The sequence below is a fragment of the Peromyscus maniculatus genome, chromosome 3, assembly GCF_049852395.1.
Source record: "Peromyscus maniculatus bairdii isolate BWxNUB_F1_BW_parent chromosome 3, HU_Pman_BW_mat_3.1, whole genome shotgun sequence".
In the NCBI taxonomy this organism is placed as follows: domain Eukaryota; kingdom Metazoa; phylum Chordata; class Mammalia; order Rodentia; family Cricetidae; genus Peromyscus; species Peromyscus maniculatus.
In genome coordinates this window covers 99,708,613-99,722,289 of record NC_134854.1, presented here as the reverse complement: position 1 = coordinate 99,722,289, position 13,677 = coordinate 99,708,613, and the positions used below count along the sequence as shown (strand labels likewise).

Genomic DNA, 13,677 nt, shown 5'->3' with positions numbered 1-13,677 from the left:
ATCAGCACAAGGGTATCTTCAAAACAAGAGCAGTTCCCTCTGGAGAGGTCTCTCAGCTTTTTTATATTAGCATTGAGAACAGACCATCATGTTATTTAGGAGTCTCAATCAAATGACAGTATGTGGATAACACATGATTTTTATTAGTTTTGTTTGCAATTCCAAAAGAAATATTCTTTTTATCAAGTATGCCAGGGATTAAGGATAAAAATTTATCAAGTACGCTGATGAAAAGTTATAAAGCACAGTTTGAAGGGCAATATGTTCACTTCCTTTATTTTTCCAGCAGGGTGTAGTTAAAATTGGCATTTTCCACATTTGTCTAGGTTTGTAATGCCTAGATTGAAATAAATGCAGTCGCCTGTGCACTAGAGAACATTCCTCCTCTCTTTTGTTCTCATGTGGAGCTGCCATGAAAACTGCACACTCTGAAACTTGCAGTTTTATGAGTTTAATAATGATTCTCAATTTAATTCTAGTGGTATTTCATTACTCAAGCACATGCTCTAATAGAATTTTATGTTGCCTCTTCCAAATTTGGAATGAAAATCTCCTATCTGAAGAGTAGCAACATACATTAGGGGTGTGTTTAGGGATAAGGATAAATGTCTTTTTGATTAGACAATAATTAATTAGAAGTATCAGAACTTTGCGGTCTTATGTCATTTCTTTACATGCAGATGTTTAGAAGCAACTCAGCTATTTGATGCTTTCGTGATTAACAATGGACATTATAATTTGGTCCCTTCCAGGTTACTACATTGTTATTTATCAAGTTTCTATGTAGCATTTGGGTCTTTAAAAAAAATAGTTGATTTGCATTTCTCCCTGTGAAAATGGAGTTATAAGCTCCACCTGGCTTTCCAGGTATAAAATGAGATCCATGTGGTTATATATCTTTCCTGTTTTGCTGAATAATTCAGCTTTATGTTCTTCTTGCACAGACCCTGATATTTTTCTTTCACAAGGGAAGCAGCAATTGGTTTGGATTTATTGCACACTTTCATCCCATCCCCTTTCTCTGCAGCTTTTCTTGCATTGCTTTTTCCATCCAGAAAATAACAGTTTGGGTGATTATGAGTTGTCTGACTTTTTTTACTCTGACTATCAATATTGTCGGTTTATATCCCATTTCTCTCTTTTATCTCAGAGGGCATTGGAAGGGAAAAGATAGAGTAGGCCTAAAAACATAACTTGTTATTTTCATATGCTTTTTCTCAAATCTCTAGGTAGTAAGATTATTCTTATCTCTGCCTTACTCATCTCCACACTTAATGTCATCTAACAATTCCATCTCTCTTCTTTGTCAGAGCTACAGAATCATATGATTTGTTTCTATCAGAAAAGGAATTGGAAGGTTACCTTGTGTCCTAAGGTTCTGTATCTAAGGTATCTGCCTCCTTGAATGCATTCAATAGATTTTTCACAGCTTGTTCAAGGAAAACAGTACTACACTATAACAATCCACCTTCAGTATTATTTAATCTGAATACCAAATTCACTTGGACCATATTGAAAAGTTTGGGCCACCTCTGTGGTACATGCAACATTTTAGGAATTGGGTTAAAGAAACAATACATTCTTTGCCTCCACTCTCATGTTGAGGGTTGAGAAAAGTGGCTGAAGGACAAATGGACCTATGACATCTTCAAGCAGACCCAGTTGTACAGGAAGATTGTATCTTATGCTGTCTTAGAGGAAAAAGAGCAGGACCCTGTGACTTTCTCCACTAATTCCCACATTACTATATGGAAAGGAAAGCTCAGAGATGATTTTTAAATGGAAGCAGAATTAATGGAATAACTTAGAGCCAATTTAAGGTAGCAATATCATGAAATTACCTTTGATTTAGTAATGAAGAGTTCATTTTTGGGATACTATCTCCCAAATTTAAAGATAGCACAGTAGTTTTATTTTACTTATTTCAACAGTGTGTTTCCTATTATTTCAAAACTTTTGAGCTACAGCCAAAATATTAGTAATCAAATACCATTCAACCAATAAATTATGTATCTACATTAGCAGTAGGTGTGTACAGAAGATTCTAAGACATACAAGTACATAGGCTAAACTCTAGTAATGTGAAAAATAGGCTAAAATAGTGTTGAAAAATTATGTCTGATGCATGAATGCACAAAAGTTGAAATTGGTAATGAAGCAGCTGGAGAAAAAATGATTAATAATAAAAACTCACAGTAGGAACTATAAAATTTACAGTGTATGGTAGGATCTGCCATCAAAACAATTTTATTTTTCTCCTTGGTTGATGTGGGGTCCATTCTCTAGCCTTGTCTGCAGCTGGTGAAACCCTGGACATGACACATGGCATGTTCCATCTTCTTCCTTCCCTGCTAAATGATGAGAATAAATCTGTGGAAACCCGAGATGGCAAAGGACATAAAGTCCTTATGTTGCCTGGTCTCTTTAGCTCACATGTGTCCCTCCTTACACCCTGACAAGAAGAAATGAACTTTTATTTTGCCAGCTGACTCAGATGTTGTGCTGTATTTTGACCTTATCCCCAATGAACATTAAACTCATAATATTACATATGTTTCTGGAGCAGATGAAGACCTGAGTGAATATGTATTGTTGTCATGGGCACAGCCCTGTCAAGGAGCCAGTTCCTCAGAACCATGAGAGTAGCAAAGCCTTCCCCAGGTGAGGCTCAGAGAAATGATAGTGCCTTCCTTCTGTTTAAGTACAAATGTTTTATAGACCATTGATCAGTGTGTGCAAAAAGTATCAACCACAGTCTGAGGGTGCTCCTGTATAGAGACCTCCCAGTGAGATTAGCTAAACCTGTCTCCCTGTCTTTTAGATTTTAAAAATTAATTTGCTGAGGCTCTAGGCTGGTGTACTTCATCAAAGTGGGCATACTCGACCTGATGACAGTCTTTATGTGCATATGTTTGTCCTTTTCTTGTCACACCAGTTAGGCCATCCCTTCAAGTAGTGCAGAGAACAGCACATCTGTAATATATGTATATATTCTTTCTTCACAAGTAGGTTGAGTCTTTGGAGGTCACAGAACAGGCTGAGACCCAGTAATCCATAAAAATGGAAAGAAGTGGCTGGCTATGACATGTTTTCTAGAACTTTTGGATTAGAATCTTAAAAAGTTTATTTCCTTAAGCTTCTTTTTTATCTTATACTGAAATCAGAATATGACCCCAGGAGTGTTAACACCCACTGAATTCTCAGCCTAATGAGGAGGGAGGATATATAGGCTCACATGCTGTCTGCCAAGATAGGAAGAGACATGGACCAAAGCCTGAGATGGGAACAAGGCACGATTGCTTAGAGTGCTGTGGGAAGCTAATCTGTCTTAAAAGGAGTAATGATAAAAGTTAAGTTCTAGTAGGTATCAGAAAAACAAATTAAAGCTTGTGGGTCAGAGCTAACTTTTTGTTATCCCTCATTAAAAACACCCAATACATCTTTAGTTTATCTTTACAAACATCTTTCTGCATAATGTGGTTAAGATGAAACGAGGTAGTATATGTGAAAGAACCAATTTGATGCTCCTTTGCTCGTGTAGAGATGGCATCTTGTTGTTTTCCACAATAGCCCCAAAGCTCCTCCAGTGCAGTGCAATATGATTCTGTCATCAAGAAATGAATCCATTTCCCTTCCCCTTCAGTCTGGGCAAGCAGACCCATAGACCCGAGTGAGGTTTTCACCAAGGCATAGAGGCACCGTTTTTTGTTACTGTTCTGCTGTAGGTGAGGAATAAAGACTCAACCTGAAAGATTAGGTAAGGAAATGGAGATATTCTAACTCACCCCAGCCAGAGCCAACACCAGTACCAATTTCTAACCATGAGTGAAGTCACGTGAGTCTGTGTGACACACGTCTGAGTGAGTCCAACATAACTTTCCCTCTCACCACTTTCTCTGTTGTGGTTTCAGGCCATGGAATTTGCAAGGATGTTCATTGTTAATGGTAGTGGTTGGTTACTTAGTTCCATAAGTTTGTTTTTTTGAGACACATCTGGAAACTTGAGACAGGATCTCAAGTATCCAAAGCTGGTCTAAAACTGGCAGTATAGCCAAGGATGGTGTTTAGCTTCTGATCCTCATCTCTGTATTTTGAGTGCTGGGACTGCCAGAATGTGTCACCATGTTTATGTAGTACTGGATTTTGAACCCAGTCAGCATGCAAGGCAAACGCTCTTCCAACTGAGCTACATCCTCACCCTGATTTTAATTTTAGTTCAGCAAGAATCAACTGTTATGTCATTTTTCTCATTGCAGTCTAGGACTGGAGTAACAGGAATATGGCCATGTCCTAGGTAGCAGTGTGTATTCATGTAGCGGTCAAAGTCTCCATTAGTGAGAGATTTTCAGGAAATTTACAAGAAGGAGGTAAGATGACAGACAATCAAATGGTAGAACCAACCGCATATTTCAATTTTGTATATACACAAAAGAGAGCTATTAAATTATTTTTCAAAGAAAAAAAAGGAAACCCTTCACCATATTAAAAGTTGTTCTCAAATAGATAATTAGATGCCTCCCCCCTCACCTCTCCCTCTTTCTCTCTCCCTAATACAACCTATTTACTAACCAAGAGGGTAGTTTCTTAAGCCTTAGTTGTGTTGGAAAATCTTTTTTTTTTCTTTTACTTTGACATGTGTAACTTTAGAAGATGAAGTTATCCTACATGCTGGGTTGCATCAATGACACTGTGGGTCAAACTTCTCCCTAATGAATATTTCACAGCCATCCATTTGGGACTATATCTTCAGTATTCTCAGACTTATCTGGCTTGATATCTGCTTGGGAAGGGACAGCACTCCTAACAATGTCAGCAGCTTGTACAAATGGGCAGTGTTGAGTTTCCCTCCTTTGGTATGGCTGATGTGGCATGGATGGCATTTAGAAATAGGGTTTTATACAAAACATCTGAAGCCCTAAGTCTTACTAGGTTCTGTTTTCAAGATTCTGCGCTTTGGTGGTACCCTGGCAGTGGAACTTGCAGTTATATGGCCATTTCAGATTTTCTTTTTATGTTTTTATTATATTTTTCTTATTTTGTTCATGTGTTTTGTTTTGTGTGTGTGTGTGTTCTGAGTGTAGGCAGAGGTCAGAGGACAACTTGGAGTTTTACCATGCAAGTCTTTCTTTTCTTTTTTTTTTTTTTTGATTTTTGGTTTTTCAAGACAGAGTTTCTCTGTGTAGTTTTGCACCTTTCCTGGAACTGGCTCTGTAGACCAGGCTGGACTTGAACTCACAGAGATCCACCTACCTTTGCCTCCCAAGTTCTGGGATTAAAGTCATGCACCACCACCACCTGGCATAAGTCTTGGGTTTTAAACTCAGGTTTATCTGGCTTGTTGGCAGGCACATTTACCTACTAAGTTATCTCACTGATGTTGTTTGTAATGTTTTCCTAGCCATGATGTCAACCTACTTAAAGTATTTGTTACGTTTTCATGTCACTGGCATTAGAATTCCATAAAAAAATAATAATAATCTCCAACTCAAAGTTGGAAAGCACAGAGGCTTATAGAGTTTGGGGACTTAAGGAAGACATAACTAAATTCTCATGTTTAAAAACAATGAACATGGGGGGCAGAGAGATGGCTTGTGATTAAGAGAATGCTTAATCAATGTAATCTGTTGTTGCAGATTAGAGTTTGGTTCTAATAATCCATGCTAAGCAGCTCACAACCCTCTATTAACTCCAGCTCTATAGAATTTGATGCCCTCTTCTGGCATCTACATTAATTGCACTTGTGTATACCTGCCTTCACACACACACACACACACACACACACACACACACACACACACACACACACACACTCATGCATAGACACCTAATAAAAATAATTCAAGTCCTTTAGAATATAATGAACGTGAAGACCTGCTGAAAGTAACCTGTGAGGTACAGTGTGTAGAGAGAGCTGGGACTTGAGGTTATTTTCAAAGCTTGCCAAAAAAAAAAAAAATGGAACTGGTGTTTCTACTCTTCTTATCTTTGTCTTTGTCAACCACTTTCTCAATTACCTTCATGTAATGTGTGGTTGCTGTCATGACCCCACCACCACTGTTAAATGCAACTCCAGAAAAGCAAGAGTAACTTTCTTTCTCATTGTGGCTCCCAAAGTTTCTAGAGAAATATGGTAAATTCTGTCTTGTACTATTAAAAGTAAGAAAAGGTCAAGAAGGGTGTGAGGTAAGGGGGAACTCATCAAAGTAGCCATCTGCCCATAATTACCCTACTAAGTAGGCTAATACCCTGTAATTACATTCTTTTCTGTACAACTCCAGATGTGGGGAATGGGGGTCTAAATGAGATTTTATTTGAACAGAAAATTATTCTACTTAGACCAAAGAAGATCAATACACTTCCATTTACATAATGTTTCAAACTGTGGTATCTTCAAATAACTGACCATTCTGTAGTAGTTAACTACTTTGTAGAGTGAAACATGCTCTCTACTTGATTACTTAAGGGCTGGTACAAGATTTCTGTTTGGCGTGGTGCATATATTTCTGAGTTTGTATATTAACTGAGTGCTTAAAAAATTCCTTCTAAACTCAAATTCTTGGCAGTTTTATACAATGAATAGTGAATGTCCAGGTTAGAAAAGTAAATCGGAAATGTACTATTTTTATTTGCAAAGTGGTGTGGATTCCACCAAAGCTATTTTCATGGCAATGGGTACAAAACAGCTTTGTAATTATTAAGGACTTTTAGAGTTATATTATTCTAAAAGCTACATGGAAATTCTAAGTGAAGTTAAGTACATAATATTCAGGGATAAATCACCATATAAGACAAATGCAATCACTTGTATAATTAAGAGTAAAGCCATTAACAACTCAGTTGGAAGAGAACCATTATCCAATACATCTTTTCATTCAGAAATTCAAGTCCACATAACTAAGCATAACTTCCCAATCCCAGCTAAATATCTCACTGTTTCTGCTTTGCTGGTCATATTTCAGAGGCACTGAGATGGTGGCATCCCATTCTTTTTAATAGTATCGTGTACTTTTTAATTGAGAACAGATGGCTGGATTATACTCTATGGATAATATATTTCCTGATTATGCATCCTAATAGATTAAAAAATTAATCTTCAACCCTTTTAGTTACTTGAGCCAAAGCCACATGGGGTTTGTGAAGGAGATTAGTCACATTGAAACAATTTTATTTTTTTTTTCTCCCAGAGGAGTGAGGAGTATTTTCTGTGATTAGCTTTCTATAAATAATGAAAGTTCTTTGTGGGGTTAACTCAGAGGTTGATTGTTGCAGGTTGGCCTGGCTGGGTATGTGGAACCTACCTGGCCTCCAGCTGGGGTTAAGCACACCTGTGATTCAGTGGCTGAGCTTTCCCATCCAAGCTCTGCTCTTGATAATGCAGCCAAATCTTTTCCTTACAGGGACATGTGCCACTCAGATAAGATATAGACAGGGTTGTGTTTTCGTGAGTGTGTATGTGTGCATGTATTGTGTGTGTTCATACCTGAGCTATCTCAGCACTAGCAAAAGTGTACTTCTGTGAAGAGATAGAAATAATACAATGTTTGCAGGACTGGAGGGAAAATTGTTTGTGTAGATGCTTATATACTACAACCACTTACAAAAGTAAAAATCATTTTTATCTTCAAATATAACACACAAAGCACACACAAGCCAGATGAGAAGGAAGTGCAGCATTGTGAGCTAGTGGAGGGTGTGTTATGATCTGGAAACAGCTGAGCTTCATTTGCCCTACCTGTAAACTGATGTCATGTGAGAATGTAACCCACTGACTTTTCTATAAAAGATGAGCCTATGTGTACCAGACTCTTAGCCAGTGCTAGGCAACATGTGTGTTTGGTGAGGGTGTGGTTTTATTTTTTTCCTACTAATTCATGAGTAAAATATTGTCATTATACATAGTTTATATACTTGACTAGGGAGTAAGAGAGCTGGCTCAGTAGTTAATAATGACATCTGATTTCTTCTGACTTCTGGTTCCTTCTGAAGGAAGGAAGATCTGCCAAGCCACACATTTATCTTTGTACAATATAGTGATTGCCTCATCCCTTACCTGTGAGAGCATTTGGTGGCCCAGCATAAAATGCAATCATACGAGTCATGCTCCCAAAACTACAGTAAAAGGAAAGAACCAGAACTATTGAGTCCTGAAATGCTAGCCTGATGTCTTCCCCTTAAGTAAATTTAAGAAGTATGCCTTTATTTCTAACTCACAGCACTACTCTAGCTAAAGTGAGGTCATGATAGACAGCTTTCTGCAAAGACAAAATGTATGGGTGGCCAAACAACCACAGTTATATAGTTATAGTTATTTGATTCCATTTGTGTGCATTCTCTTCCAGAAACAAGAATAAGTCAATGGTTTCTTTAAACATCTAGTAAACCAAAAAAATCTATGATTACTCCCCTTTATGAATCAGAACAATGTGTGCCATGCTTCCCACTGTAGATTTCAAAAACCAATTTGCATTCTATTTTATCACTAATTACCTTTGCTGTGAGGATCTAGTGTTTCTAACTTAATCTCTCAGTATTGAATAACATTCCTAAATATTCTGATGTTGTGTCAGTCTAGAATTCCTGAGGAAAATACTCTCCTTGGTGATGAAGAAAATGTGTGTGTGCACACATGTGTTTTCACTATATATGCACAGATATATTTAATACTCTGAATTTATATTTTACTATTTTATGTAAGGTGTTTCATCCATGCTGTTCTACAGAATTATATAATTCTTGTACTTTCTCTTTTCATAGTGACACTCATATAAGACCTAGATATAGTTGTATTTTGATAAGTATGTATGTGTATATGTGAATCTACAACTGAGCTATCTACAACTCGTTTATAACTGAGCTATCTCAGCACTAGAAATTATACTTCTAGAAAAAGATATAAATAATATAATGTTTACAGGCGGGTAGGAGTAAATGAGATCACAATATACCACAGCCACTAACAATGATATAAAGCATTCTTAGCTTAAGATACTAGAAAAACAAGTGACAATTGGGTTTGCTCCACTGGCCATGTAGTTAGATGTTTAATTCCAACACAGGCTGCTGTATTGAGATAGGTATTTATAATAGCATGTATTTCACTTTGCTCATATGTGGGTGTGAAACTTGTCTGAAGTTATAGTTTCATTTGTTTGAATTATAATTTGAATGACTTTTCCAGGGTAGGGAAATGATCTTGCACTTGTATCTCTTCTTTAGGAAGAAAATTTCTCAAATGATTTGATGACATACAGGGTAAATGGGAGTCTCTTGGGGTGTGTAAGACTGATAACTGACTGGGGTTGTTTGCAAGGGCCCGTTTCCCTTGGAGATTCCTGCCAGGAAGAGATAGTGAGGGCTGCACAGAGCAAACAGACCACCAGCACAGGTAAGCAGTGGGAGGGGCAGATGGCCAAGACCAATCAGAAGTCTGCCTAAAGCTCCTAAGAGAATGTGGTCTTATCAAACTCAATCATTTGGTCCTCGATTATTTACTAATTCTTTCCTGTGTGATTTATTTCTACATTGTTACTCCTCTGATATCCTATAAGTCATGCTGTCACTCACACTCGGAAATCTACGTAGTCACTTTAGTGGCAGAAAATTTTAACATTCTGGATTTGTCTGAAGGCTCCATGTCCATCTGCAATTATCTTGGAAGTGTTGTCTAAAGGGGGCAATGATCAAATGACAGTCGTGCAGTAACAATTGGTTGAACGGTGATTATAAAAATACACCCTTAACTGGCGATCACGTGTAACTCCCAGACCTCTGGCCTGCCGGGGTGTATATAAAAGCTCATAGAGATCTACCTGGTGGTTTTTAAAGCCTCTGTGTGGGAATCAGAAGCATATCCAGGATTCTGTAGAAAACCAAGGACTCTATTCCCCAGACAAGTGCATATAAAAAATCCAAGGCACACTCAAACCCATAGCAGACAATGCCATATAAATAACTCAAGTTCAGTTCTTGTTCCCTAATGACCCAAAGAGGTGACAACAGTATTTGAACAGTCCTTCGTCTTGATTCAGTGTCAAAGAAATTGCTATTAGTTATATTAAATCCTTGGGATTACTAACTTAAGAGGTGTCTTTTTTGATGTCAAGATTTTAATAAACATATCAAGACATGCCCCCATATAATTCAAGTTTTCACTTGTAAATATATACCTATAGGATGCTATACAACATACTGTTTCACGAAACACAAAGAAAAAAAATTTAATATAGTAACTTCAGTCTTATTTATTTTCTAAGAACAAACTTGTAAGTACATTTAAAATTTTAATTACATTATTTATTTATGTATGTGTCTGCAAGCATGCATGCATATGGCAGGGCACACAAGTAGAGGTCAGAGAATAACTTAGAGGTGTCACTTTTCTCCTTCTATGATGTGGCTCTGGGAGACTTGGGCTAAGTAACAGGATCCTTTACGTGTTGAGCCATCCTCACTACTGCAAATGAAATTTTTATAAAGATAAAAGTGATGGAGCTGTCCTAGTTATCTTATTATGCTTCACATTGGCTACATAGTGATGGTGGTACATACCCTCTTAAGTACAACCTGATTTCACTTTCTGTTATTTGAGAGAGCAAAAAAAAATATCTTGTAACCACTTTTTGTAATAGTAATAACCAAAATGGAATTAAACAGGGAAAAAATATTATCAGCTTTCGACAGAAAACAAATTAAAAAATGTTGAAGCACTGATTGTAATGTTGAAGAGAATCATATATTGGTGCTGGAGAGGTTGCCCAGTCATTAAGCATTCTTTCTGATCTTGCCAGGGACCCTGTTTCAGTTCCCAGCACCCATGTGAAGGGGCTCAGAGTTGCCTGTAACTCCAGCACCTGTGGCCCATCGCCCTCTTCTGGTTTCTGTGGGCACTGGACACAGGTGGCCTACACTCATACCTAAATCAGGTTTTTTAAAAAAAATCATTCAAAACATAATTTAAAGTCCACATAAAAATCACAAAATACTCTCTTTATTGTTGATTCTATATTATTTTAATGAGAGTCTAAAAATAACCATAACTCCCCTGCCAATTTTTCTTTTTCCACCTCCTCTGTTTAGTTTAAATGGAAAATCTGCTTTCACATTTGTCCAAGGATTTATAGTGCTTGAAGTAAAATGACAAATTATTTTGTGGTTTAGTGGTTTAATTGCCTGCCAAATTTCTAAACTTTCTTAGCATGTGTGTTCTGCATTCTGTTTGCCTCATTCTCTATGTAAAATGGAAACGAATAAGTGCTCTTTGGAAGAGCTTAGATAATTTCAAGGTCTGCTTCCTGCCTTCCTTAAGTGTACATTCAAGTCCAAGATATTTGTTTTCTTTTCACTTTGCAGAAAAAAAATACCTCTCTTCTCCTACAAATTCAGTATAGGCATACTGGCTGCCTTCCTTCTTGGGCAGGCTGCCTAAGTACTTAATTGTTCAATCTCTACATGAGAATCATTTTGCCTGACAGTGAAATGAAGCTGCCTCCATGGTAGCAGGGAGCAGCTGTCAAAGGCATAAGCTCTGCTACCCTGCAGGCTGGGGTCTGGCACAGATAAGGATGCATCTCCACTTCCAAGAAGGAAAGAATGGTGATCCACAGCCAAGGGCACATTTACTGTTTTACAAACGTGGCTTTGCCTCCATTGGCCTCCTCTGTCATCCACATCACCTTTTTTCTATATCTGGCTTACTCTCATCACTGATCTTCACAGGATTAGGCTTTTTTTTTTTATTTCTGCTGCTAGTGTCTCTCTCACTTTCATAGTTAATTCCCCAATTGCTTGCTATTGTGCTCCATAATTTTCAGTTTCAAGTCAGCTGTCATCTATAATAATACCTTGAATATTCAGAATTGATCTCAACTCCCCTCTGCATACACAATCTGATGGGGATTAGGGAAGATGCTGAGGGAGATAGAGGAGCTTAGAGAAAACCAGGGAATGGGGTGACTGCCAGAGACTGAAAACCCTGTGCCAAGGAGTGTCCAGGGACAGAATCACAGGCTCACAGAGCTTTCTGGTTAATTAGATTTGGTCACATGACCTTTGTAGCGCTGCCAATTGCAAGAAATAATTGGGCATACGTTGCCAATCTGTCAGGGTTCTGCTGCCATGGCTGGTTAAGACTTGAGGTCTCTACTAGGGTCATGTTTGAAAGGCCCCTCATAAAATCTCTCATTTTCCTAGTGAAGTTTATTTTCTCTGTACTTGCTGGCCTTTCTTTATACCATACACTTGCCAATGAGTCACACACTTCTGTATAACTTCCCTGCTCTTAAACCCTTTGGGAGGATGGTATGAAGAGCAGCTTGCTGTGTTCTCTCCCAAGTCTCAACATGTCTTCATAATTTCTTACATTTAATCACTGCTGCCCCACTGGTATCCAGCACTTTGGACCCTCTACTTCCATCCTTCTGTTCTTCCCATGACGTCTCTTGTTCTGAAACTCAAAGTCATCACTAACGGAGAATGGTAAGATTCATGTACAAGAGAGAAAACCAAAAAACATTCTAAAACTGGAGGAGTTTCCATAATGATCTGTAAAGGATTCCTCATCTGTCCTCTTACCTTTTCTGTGTTTTCTCTTTGTAGATTGTGAACAGACAGGGCAGCATGAATACAGATATGCTTTTGTAATACAATCCTGTGTCCTGTGGTCAAGACAAGAAGACAATCCTGTGCCACGGTCTATCCTGGCAATCTTTCTAAGAGTTAACAACTTACTGTTACCAGAACTCAGGGTCCCCTTTAAAGGGTTTAGTCTTGCAAATAAAATAACTTAAAAACAGACTTTGAAGGCAACTCAAGGGCAATTTTATTGGAATCTGGCAAGGTAAAAAAAGTAGAACAGGCAAACTCTCAATCCTTACAGAAACTTACAGGAGGAGGAGACTGGAGGAGGGTGGGTGGTAGTTACCATTTTTGAGTTAAAAGGAAATCAGGTAGGGTCAGCAATGGAAGTCAGCAAGCAGTAACTTAGAGGAGGGGGCGGGGGGGAGAAAGGCAGGAGAGGAAGAGAGGAGGCAGAGGAGAGGAGGAGGGAGGGAGAGAAAGGGAGGGAGAGTGGAAGAGCAGAGTAGAGGAAAAGAGAGAGGGATGGAGAGAGGAGGGGAAGGAGGGTTCTCAGAGAGTTGAGTAGGATGGGTCTTCAGAGAGCATGAGAATGCACAGACAGAGGTTGGTACAAATAAACTTAAACTTTGAATTGATGTCTGGAAAATAGGAATAGAAAAAGGACAAATATAAAAGTTAAACTTTCTGAGTTAAACCTTAGGAAAAAGGGATGGTTAGCAATGCAAGTGTCTGTTGAGGAAGAGACTTCTGGGGAACATAAGTGTGTATCTCATTAAAGGGATATTACTCCTTGCATCTTCTTATAATGTCTGCATGTACTAAAACCAGCTGCCACTAAATCCTCCTAAATTATGTCTAGAACATTCCATTTAATATTCACTGAGTAGTAGCTTGTGCTACTATAAAAGGCTGCTTGTATATTACATGTTCCTGCAGGCTAAGTTTCTACTACGTAGAACTTGATTAGTGACCTGTGAATTTCACTGCTTCTAGGTTAAAGTTGATGTGTCCCTTGCCCCCAGATGCAGGGCAAAGCAGTGACCATGGGGATTCTGATAAACTAACCTCCTAAGTACTTGTTTTCATGTCATATCTTTCTAT

The 13,677-nt window shown here is 38.1% G+C and overlaps 1 protein-coding gene and 1 long non-coding RNA gene across 6 annotated transcripts in view; both read left to right on the top strand.

Moving 5' to 3' along the window:
• Ctnna2 (catenin alpha 2) overlaps positions 1-13,677 on the top strand; it is a 1,144,108-nt gene that overhangs the window by 257,930 nt on the left and 872,501 nt on the right. The window lies entirely within an intron of this gene.
• LOC121828025 (uncharacterized) lies at positions 3,018-12,790 on the top strand. Its single transcript, XR_013049925.1, has 3 exons — positions 3,018-3,360; positions 9,217-9,385; positions 12,595-12,790. It is a non-coding gene; the product is annotated as an uncharacterized LOC121828025 (long non-coding RNA).